The sequence below is a fragment of the Stegodyphus dumicola genome, chromosome 7 (assembly GCF_044657685.1).
Source record: "Stegodyphus dumicola isolate Sdum_Otavi_A_Nest chromosome 7, ASM4465768v1".
In the NCBI taxonomy this organism is placed as follows: domain Eukaryota; kingdom Metazoa; phylum Arthropoda; class Arachnida; order Araneae; family Eresidae; genus Stegodyphus; species Stegodyphus dumicola.
In genome coordinates, this window is record NC_140774.1 from 36,298,584 (window position 1) to 36,308,806 (window position 10,223).

Genomic DNA, 10,223 nt, shown 5'->3' on the forward strand with positions numbered 1-10,223 from the left:
ATATGTAACATTAATAGTAGGTTTTAAGTAAATACAATTCAATCAGACACAAATAAAAGTAAAGATACATATGTGGGTAAAAAAAGAGCGTTTCTGATAACAGCATTATCACATTTATTTCTGCTAAATCTCAGAAACATTGAAAACTGCTCCTGTCATGATAAATTAGGATTCTTAAGGTAACGTAATCAGTAACTTCCCGTATTCATATCTAAAATGAAATAATAACCTAACAAACAACATGCATGACAGCACTACTTAAGGAAAAACATGAACTAGTAGTATTTGAAAGTATAAATAGCAGAAGGAAGGTAACAGAACTAAAATTTCCAATTAAAATATATTTGTGTTTTTTAAATAGTAAGCAATTAAAAGTGCAATAATTATGGATTGCAGTATTCACTAGTAATGCTGATGTTTCTTAACACCATTTATTTTCGATCATATGTTAATGTATTTATTTATTTTTTGTTTCTACATTTTAGAATAGTGGTAGATTACAATGATCATTTCATGCACTTTTTATAATCAATAATTTTTCTTTTGATACTGTACAGAAATAATTTAAATAATATAGTATAGGATAGTAAGCTAAGTACGTTAAAGTAAGCTCTTCGTTAAATAGCACACGATGAAACTTTTTGTTTCTATTTATTATGAATTTCTTTGTTATCACAAGCACATAAATTTATTTAATATTCATAAATAGTAAGCGAAGAAAATAGAATATACTTAAATTTAATAAAAAATAATACCTAATTTTCAACATTCATTTATTGAGATAATATAATAAACATACATAACGGCAATAGAATATACTTAAATTTAATAAAAAAATAAAACCTAATTTCCAATATTCATTTATTGAGATAATCTAATAAACATACATAACGGCAATATTTAAAAAAATTCGAATTACACAGTGTTTGGAAGAACAGATAGCAAACGAAAAGTAATGAAACTGCAATTTGCAATCAATAAAAAATATTTAGTGTTTTTTAATATTACACAGTTAAATATCACATAATTATACATTACAATATTTCATAGAAATGCTAATATTTCCTTAACACTATTTTTTCTATCATGCATTTCATACACTGTTTAAAATCATTAACCTTTTCTGCATACTATACAAAAGACAACATACTTGTAAAATGTGCATTATTGTTAATTTTAATGTATTTCTTCTTGCTATTACATACATCTAATTCATCTTCAGCAGTCATACTAAGTACTGTTACCAGTCCAATAATTTCTTTGTATTTTGAAAATAATGAGCATACCATAACAGCTTGAATTGTTGTTGCTTCTGTATTGATTACATTTTCAGCAAAACCAGAAAGTTCCTTACCGTTGTATGTTGTTTTTGGTTTTATATAAATTAATTCTCAAAACCAACCTTTCAATATGAACGCAATAATCGATTAATATGAATGATATACGATATAGCACATGTATTGCTTTGGCAGTGCATATACTAAAATTGGAACGATATAGCACTTAAAAAGTTATAACCTAAGCACAAAGCTAATAAGGGTATCCAAATATTGCACCGCTGGAACCTCAGAGATTGAAGAACGCCACTGAAACACATAAAACACCAAAACACAACACTATTTCACGAACACTATATTCACGATTAGCATTGTAGCATTGCTTGTAAAGCAGATATTCAGAAACAAAATAAGCACAAATTCAGCATTCTCACGACAATTTCTGCTCAATTCAGAGGCTTCCAAACAGGAGCTTACAGAAATGAAATTTCACTCGTTGAAGGCATTTGAAGTAAGTAGATACAGAACAATGAGAAGATACACAATGCGGTCTTTGATTGACAGTTTACATTTACTTTTAATATAAGCAATATTATTTATATCAGTCATTGCTTGATTCAATTTCAAACATGAAGTCAGTCTTGTCAATTACAGATCGCATCTTTACCAAATTACTTAAAAGAACTGCTAGAATCTCAATTAATTGCGCAGTTACTTGTTCGAATTTGGCAGCTAGCCAAAGCGCGCAAATCTCGAGATATTCGTTTATATCCAGTAAATAATGTACCGTTCTGCTTCTCCTGACTGTCGATGAGTTTTTTGCCATATATATTGGACAGCAAATAAATATGCATCATCTTTTAACATTGGACGTTTTCTCGGAATTCTTAAAATCGCCCCATTTTTATCCGTGAATACATCTTCACGCACAATCATATCTTCGCGAAAATTGTACTTTTGCACTGCATGAGGTAAAATGTTTCATATAATGTTACCATATTAATTCAAATAAAGTCGTCCTTACTTCAAAAATAATAAATAAAATCATATTTGAGTAGTGAAATAATTGCTAACATGTGATTTGCATTGATTTCGAAAACATGATTTTTTAAATATATAAAATGCATAACTTAATAACTTACTTTGTAGATTAGTTTCGCAGAATCATATCTTCGCGAAAATTGTACTTTTTGCACTGCATGCGGTAAAATGTTTCATATAATGTCACCATGTTAATTCAAATAAATTCGTCCTTACTTCAAAAATAATAAATAAAATTATATTTGAGTAGTGAAATAATTGCTAACATGTGATTTGCAATTATTTCGGAAATATGATTTTTTAAAATATATAAAATGCATAACTTAATAACTTACTTTATAGCTTAGTTTCATTTTTAAATATTTTGCTATAATATTTATAAAAAATATTTTAAGTATTAATTATTTTAACAAAATTTTAAACAATTATTTAGCACGTATTTTTAGTACTAATTAAATTTAATAAATCATATTTATATTAAATTTATATTTAATTTGATGAACCTGCCTTAGATTAATATATTTAGATGAAATAAAGTAATGAAACATTGCAAAGTAAATCTTATGCGGACTTCAGATTCTTGAAAGGGCAGAATTAGTCTCTTTTCATTCTAAAAGTAACGCTGATGAACTATGAAAAAAATGCTAAAACGACCACGTCTAAAAGCGGTCATATCACTTCAGCGACGTCGACAAATTGCCAAGATGCAACGGCAAATATTTTGCATCTTCGCAACGTAGTAAAGACGTCGTAAAAGTTGCAACGACCATTTTGCAACCTCTCGGACCAGTTTGTAACGACTTTGTAACGTCGTGTGCTACTTGGGATTTGGAGTTCTCTCAGTCCTCCACAATTACAGTCTCAATAAGGTTTGAGGATCTAGATGTGAGCTACACATGTTTCACATTTTATTTCAAAAACTGAACTAAAGCTATACAATTAAGTAAGGGGTGTGAGATTACATCCACAAAATTTTCCTAAATATTGATTAATGCAATAATTAAGAAAGACAATATTTATTAATTCAGTATTTAAGAAAGACAAATTAATTCAAAATTTAGGACATATACTTAAAATTACAAAGTTTCTCGAAATAAAATAGAGAATATTTTTTAAACACTTTTGGCAATAGAAAGAAAATATGAAGACAAACTTTACTTTTTGTGTGTGGATACTTATATAAGACATATAGGTCTTCTAAATATAAAATTTAAATTTTTGTGGCTCCTTGGAGCAGAAACGTCAAGTTCACAAAATGTTCATTTATCTGTAAGTTAAACACAAACACTTATGCCTACAATAGTTCCAAATTAAGTTAAAAGCGAATGAATAGTATTCTACTATGTAAAATAGAAACTTCTCTGTTGTGATCTTAATAGTGATTATTATTATAAAACAGGCAAATCGACAACCTTGTATTCGACGTAGATTTTGTAAAATCCCAATCGATTTCAAGGGCAAAACGGGTCACCCTTCATCAGGAGCCAAACATTCTGCCAAAATGTTTGGCTCCTGATGAAGGTGGACCTGCTGATTTGCCTGTTTTATTTTCCACGGCGGCGTGTTTTGTATTATTTACTTTACAATTTTTACTGTTTATTTCACTTAAGTCATGTGAATACCCTAGAAAACCGTGAGCAGTATGTACTGACTATGCGTGCGTGCAGTTTAATTGTACAAAAGAATGACGTCATAATCCCACTGTTTTGATAATAAACATTATTAGAATTTCAGAAACATAACTTTATTTTTTTTTTTCTTTGGAAGCAAAAGAAGGAAGTTATACTGCCATTAAAAAGCATTCAGTTTTTCCTTCTGAATCACTCAGTTACAAAAGCCAATTACGTACAACAATTGGAAGTATACATCATATGGCAAAATCAAGGTTGAAAAACCGTACGCGAGGTTAATAAGGCGCAAAGTGAAATAGCCTCGTAATTATTCCTGTATCTCATTTCATTTCAATTTATTATTAAAATATAGTAAAACTCGCTGTAAAGAACTTCAAGGGACGAAAACGTTTGGTACGTTCAATTTGATCCGATAAGAGAAAATGATTATCTATCATACAAAATAATAATATTAATAAATCACAGGAAAAAACTAATTAAGATTGTCACATTGACTAAAAGAAGTGAATAATAAATTTAATTAAAAAATACACCATATAAAAGGTTAACTGCATTTACTATTGCGTACTGTTATTAAAGTTGTTTATTGTTCGTTTTGTTTCACTGTACTCTAATTTTACATGTTGAATTACTTAGCACAGAAGTCATGGTTCAGATATTTCCCTCGAAATCTCCATCTCCCTCTAAAATGCGCATTTATAATTATGAATAATCATTTTCGACACATAATATGATCTTCTAAGGTATTCTTATCGTCTCTTCCTGATTTTCCAAGACCTTAACGTTATACCTACTTTGAATAGACTTTATTTAGAAAAACGTGGGGTTGAAGATAAACGAACAGTAACGCAAAGATGTTTTTGGCTATTCTAATAGCACAAACATGGATAATTTTAAGAATCAATAGAATTTCAGTTAACATTTGCAAAAATTATGCAAAAAATTTATGAAAACTACAAAAACGTTTATTCGATATGTAAATTTCCTTATATCCGATTTATACCTTTGGGGACTCGGTTGCAGCCGTATAAAATAATACTGAATGTGTAGGAAATAGGATGGAACCTCGCTTGTTATATCTAAGCCGGATTCGCTATAGTGAGATCAACTATATTTAAAAAGTATAGTCTTTTCTTTCGAATATAATTTTAAATTATTTTTTATTGTGTGCATTTGTTTGATATGTTTTTCTTAGAAATTATTTCTCTCCTGCCCTTTTTAAAAGAAATTTTCTATGGATTTGAAAGATATTCTTTAGCTTTGATTTGTTTAATTATTGCAAAACACACTAACGCTGTCTGCCTAAGGAGAGGAATGCCATCGTAGAATACTTTTTAAGAGAAACTCGCTCGTATACACAGAAGACCACGAAAACGCCCATGAAGTCAGCCCGTTCGCGGGATTCGAGCCTTGGACCGAACTGTGTTCAGCGACTTTATCGCTCGGCCGCTGGTGAGCTCAGATACACTTTAGGTGTTTCTATTTTCACTAGTAAGCCCTTGTTTCTCTAATAGTGCTTTAAATCAAAATGACAACCAAAGTCCCTACTTCCTATACAACGTTCAGGCCTATTAGCAGCTGAGTGGTAAAGTCCTTGAACACCGGTAATTCGGTCAGTGTTTCGAGTCCCAGCGAACGGTTTGGCTGCATGGGCATTTTCGTGGTTTACTCGGCGCGTAACATACCGTGTGTACACGAGCTAATTTTGCTTAGAATGTCCATCATAAAGGCATCCCTCTCCTTTGGCAGATAGCCCTCGAGTGCTTTGCCATAAATAAATAAACCAAACCTGAACAATGTTCAATCCTTATTTCAATCCCTAATGATCTGTCTCGAATAATTTGTTTGATATTTTGATGTTGAATGCTTGACATTTTAGTGCTCTTGTGGAGCATACGGAGAGAACTAAACTTTCTTGACTGTTCAATGTTCATGTTAACTCGCCGAGCGCACAGAAAGAACCAAAATTTTTTTAACTGTTCAGTGATCTCTCTCAGATCGTTTTTGACTACTCTCATTTTCGAAAACATTACTTGCAAACGTAACCATTAATCAGCTGAGTGCCTCTGTAGTGGTTTAAAGTCGAAATGTAAAATCGTTGTGCGCTTCCAGCCATTACGATTATTTACGCCGACTTTTACGATTCAGAGCCATCCTGCGCGTTAAATTATCCTATGAACCGTTAGGCTAAACTTACTCCATTTAATTTAAAGTTCATCGTTACCTTTTTCAGTTAAGCCAAAAGTGTTGGCTTCTGTAAGCACGAGTCGGTGACATCTGTGATTATATTGAGTGAATAAAGAGTTCTTTACACCTTTCTCTGGACTTTGTCATTCTTAAGATTTGAGCATAATTCCTCGCACAGTCTTCTAGTGTCTCTTTAGTTTTTAATTGCGAAAAACAGAAAACGCTATAATTTACTTAAGATATAGCGTCTCTCTATATTAAGATAGTTCGAAAATTTATTAATTATTAAGTAATATTTCTGAATTATATAGTCTGAATTATATAGTCCAACACCGGAAAACATGACATTGCTTTGATTGAGATTGCTTAAACAATTAATAGGAGAAAAAGATTAAAATAATACATTTCATTAATAAAATTAGTTTTTGGATGGAGGCATATTATACTTATCTCTAATAGCAGATCTTATCAGCAGATACTTATCTATTACAGAAATTATAGGATTATAACGAAACCCTTGAAATATTGCTCATGTCTCATATAATACCTGTTGAAACACAAGTTATGATTCCCCATCAAAACTTGTTATGGAACCTCTACCGATTTCCCCGGGAATACTGATATACTAGAAAAGTGAGCTGAGAAAACATCGATCCATAGTACTGCGTTATTAGCATTTTACAGGAAAAATACTTTTGCTTTATTAACGTTTATCTTACAGTTACTCTTAGAAGTTGCATTTACAAAATCCATTTATCTATTATATCATCAAATTAATTTTTATTTCTTGCAGACTTTTCTTATCCCTCTGAACACTATTTATATATACCCTTTAATTATAGATCAAAAAGAGTTGAATAAAGTCATAGTACTTTAAATAAAGTCATGGTATTCAAAATTTTTGAATGCAATTATCAGTTTTCACTTTTCAGATGATTTGCCTAGACAAGCTGAGATAAGAATAGAAGCAGGATTCTGATTAATTTTAAGGATGATATCAATTTTACCGAAGAAGCTGAATCTGCATTTTTAGGTTCGAATGGATTAACCTTGGCATCATTACTGAAATAAGGATTATAAATTTTACGTTATTTACTGACCCTCAACGTCTGTTAAAAGTAGTTACTCCATTAGATGTTGGAAGGTGACCAGTTTGATTTTATTTCGAAAAACTGATAAAAAATTGGAAGATTAGGCAATTGTTAGGAGTTATAGAAAAATAGACCAATATGCTTTTTGTCAACGCGAGGGAAAGTTCTTGATAAAATGGCAAATTAAGGATTCATCTCGTCTCTAATAACTTGTCTAAGATTCTATAATTTGGACTTGTTACAGGCATAATAAATAACTGTCATCATGGTACTATGTAGAGAATAATCAATGTACCACGGCAGTTTTTCATTCGGAAAAATGATGCCTAAAATCTTCTTAATGTGACTGTGATTTCACAACATTCAGGATGCGGAGATCCATTGAGCTTCCATCTAAATTATCATGTTTCGTTCCCGGATCACAGGGGTGAGGCTAAGTCTCATCTACTACCATCACCTGTGAAATAAAATTATCTTGCGGTAGATAGCCCTAGCGTATTTTGCCCTAATCAAAGAAACCAAACTAAAAATTGTCTTCATCTGCGTTCATTCCAGCGAGCATTTCTAATAAAAGATCAGTTTTTCTTCATTTCCAGCGTCAGCGTTCGAATTACTTATCGAACGCATACTTTGACATACCTAGCTTTTTTATGCAAGTTTTACTCCGCCGATCTATCACCGACGCCCATTTCCGTTGCAATTTAAGAAACTGTAATACGTCAATTTCCCATATCACATATCGCCCACCAGCGGCCGAGCGGTAAAATCGTTGAACAGTGGTAGTCGGTCTGCAGTTTGAGTCCCCGCAAACGCGCTAGTAGCATTTTCATGGTTTATTCATGTGTAATGCGTATACGAGCCAGTTTCCCTTAGAAAAAGCATTCATGAAGGAATCCCTTCCCTCAGGTAGATAGCCCTCGATTGTTTTTCCATAATTAAATAAACCAAAATCATCACATGTCCCTCGACTTTTGCACATATTTTTTCGAAATTAACATCCATGTGCGGTCCTATCTTGGGTCATCTGACAGTTTCTGCAGCCAAAATATGGCAGCTCAGTTTTTGAGAATGGCATAAAAAAAAACACAGTATCATTATCGACTGCATAAATTAGGATCATAAGGATTTATCGGTTTAATGTTTTCTTCCTTCAAGAATTCATTCACTGAAAGACGTCTGCTGTTTTCGATATGCACAAATATTTCTAACATTTCGCAGCTTCACAGAAACAATTCCGTGGCCTCCAGGGGCCAACTGGCTAAGACCTCTGAAAAACAGCATTTCGATCCGGGTTCAAATCCTAAAGATCCTTTTTTTCCCATGTATAACATAGATATGGGGTAATTTCTTACGAAAGTCCTATACAAAAACATCCTATCCCTTCAGTAGCTACGCCTCGCGTACTTTGCCGCAATCTAATAAAAAGAAAATCAAAAATCAACTGTTAATTACCATCACCTCTGCATTAGTTCTTATACTCTCAAAGGTCGATGCAATCGTTTCCTGTTAAATTCAGACTTGGAACTTATTTAATATCCTCAGTATTTCAATAAATTAGGTTTACTGCATTTTTACTTCCTTGTACGAAGTAAAAAGGAAGTATTGTAATCGCGAAAAGTTTCAGGCAGCATATTTCAACGAAAATATCCATTTTGACCTCTATCGAATACAATTTAACGATGTTTTTGCGTGACATCTGTACGTAAGGACAGAATAAAAGGCCCTTTTCCTCCAAAAAAATTATAAATCTGCTTTAAAATGAATTCTAAAGAGAATTTTTCGTGCCGTCTGTACGTACGTATCTAGCATAACTCAAAAACGAGTAGCCTCAGAACGTTGAAATTTTGTATGTAGGACTGCTATAACATGTAGATGTGCACCTTGTATTTTGGTTGCAATCGGCCGCACCAAACGTATATAAATATATTTATATATATCCATACTGTTACACGGCTCAGTAATCTCAGTTTCTTTACTCTTATATGTTTGCAAATTGTGCATTTTTTGCTTGAAAAATGATTGGATTATGTTGTTCTTATCTTCCGGTTAAGGTTTTTATGCCTTTAGTAAATCTGCAAGCAATATTTGTACAATTATCAACAATTTAAATGCTGTTTAAGTGCGGTTAAGCCTAATTTTTAAATAACATGGTGAACATATTTGTTTACAGAATACCAGACTTGTTGCCAATCTAGAGAGAGTAAACTTCGCAACAACAAAGATAACGCCTTCGTTTATTATTGCGAATTAAATCATGCTTAATCCTTTCTGGAAATTTTTTGAGGAAATAGGTGTTTAAGATTTACTTCGTAATTTTTAATATAGATATTTTGAGTTATGTATGTCGCGAAGTGAGAACTGAACTAATTGAATGAGAACTACTAAATCGTCTGTGAAAAACTGTTTCTTTTTTGTTTTGTTTGCTTAATTACTTTTATACATCGTTCTAAATTTATTATAGTATTTAAATAACATGTGACAATGATTAGATAATTCTTCAAATGAAATAAATTTTGTGCATTCCGAGTTATAATATAGCTACTGCATACTTCTGAAGGACTTTGATCTCTTATGCCATTCACAGCTTCGAACTGTCTTCCCGCCATTTTCATATCTCACTACTGCTTATCCTGCACTCTTACTAGCTATATTGCACTCACCTTCTGCATTTGCCATATAATTCACTGCACCTGCCTGCATGCTTCAATTTAATGCCATTGCTTATTACTGCACAATTTTTATAATGAACGTCTACTTTCTAAAGTATTAAGATATGCCTGCTCACACAGCTGAATTTTCTTCGCCCACGGGTGTTGGTACTTCCCTAGTACCATTTATTTGGAAATATCTTTGCCTAGTACACTTTAATGCGATTTACTGGCGAAAACTCTTTAGTAGTTAATGACCAGAAAAAAGTAAGTCATAAGTTATAATATGAACGAAATATAACGCTAAGTGAACCTAGCGCCAGATTGTCGTTATTTTTGCGAGTGAAT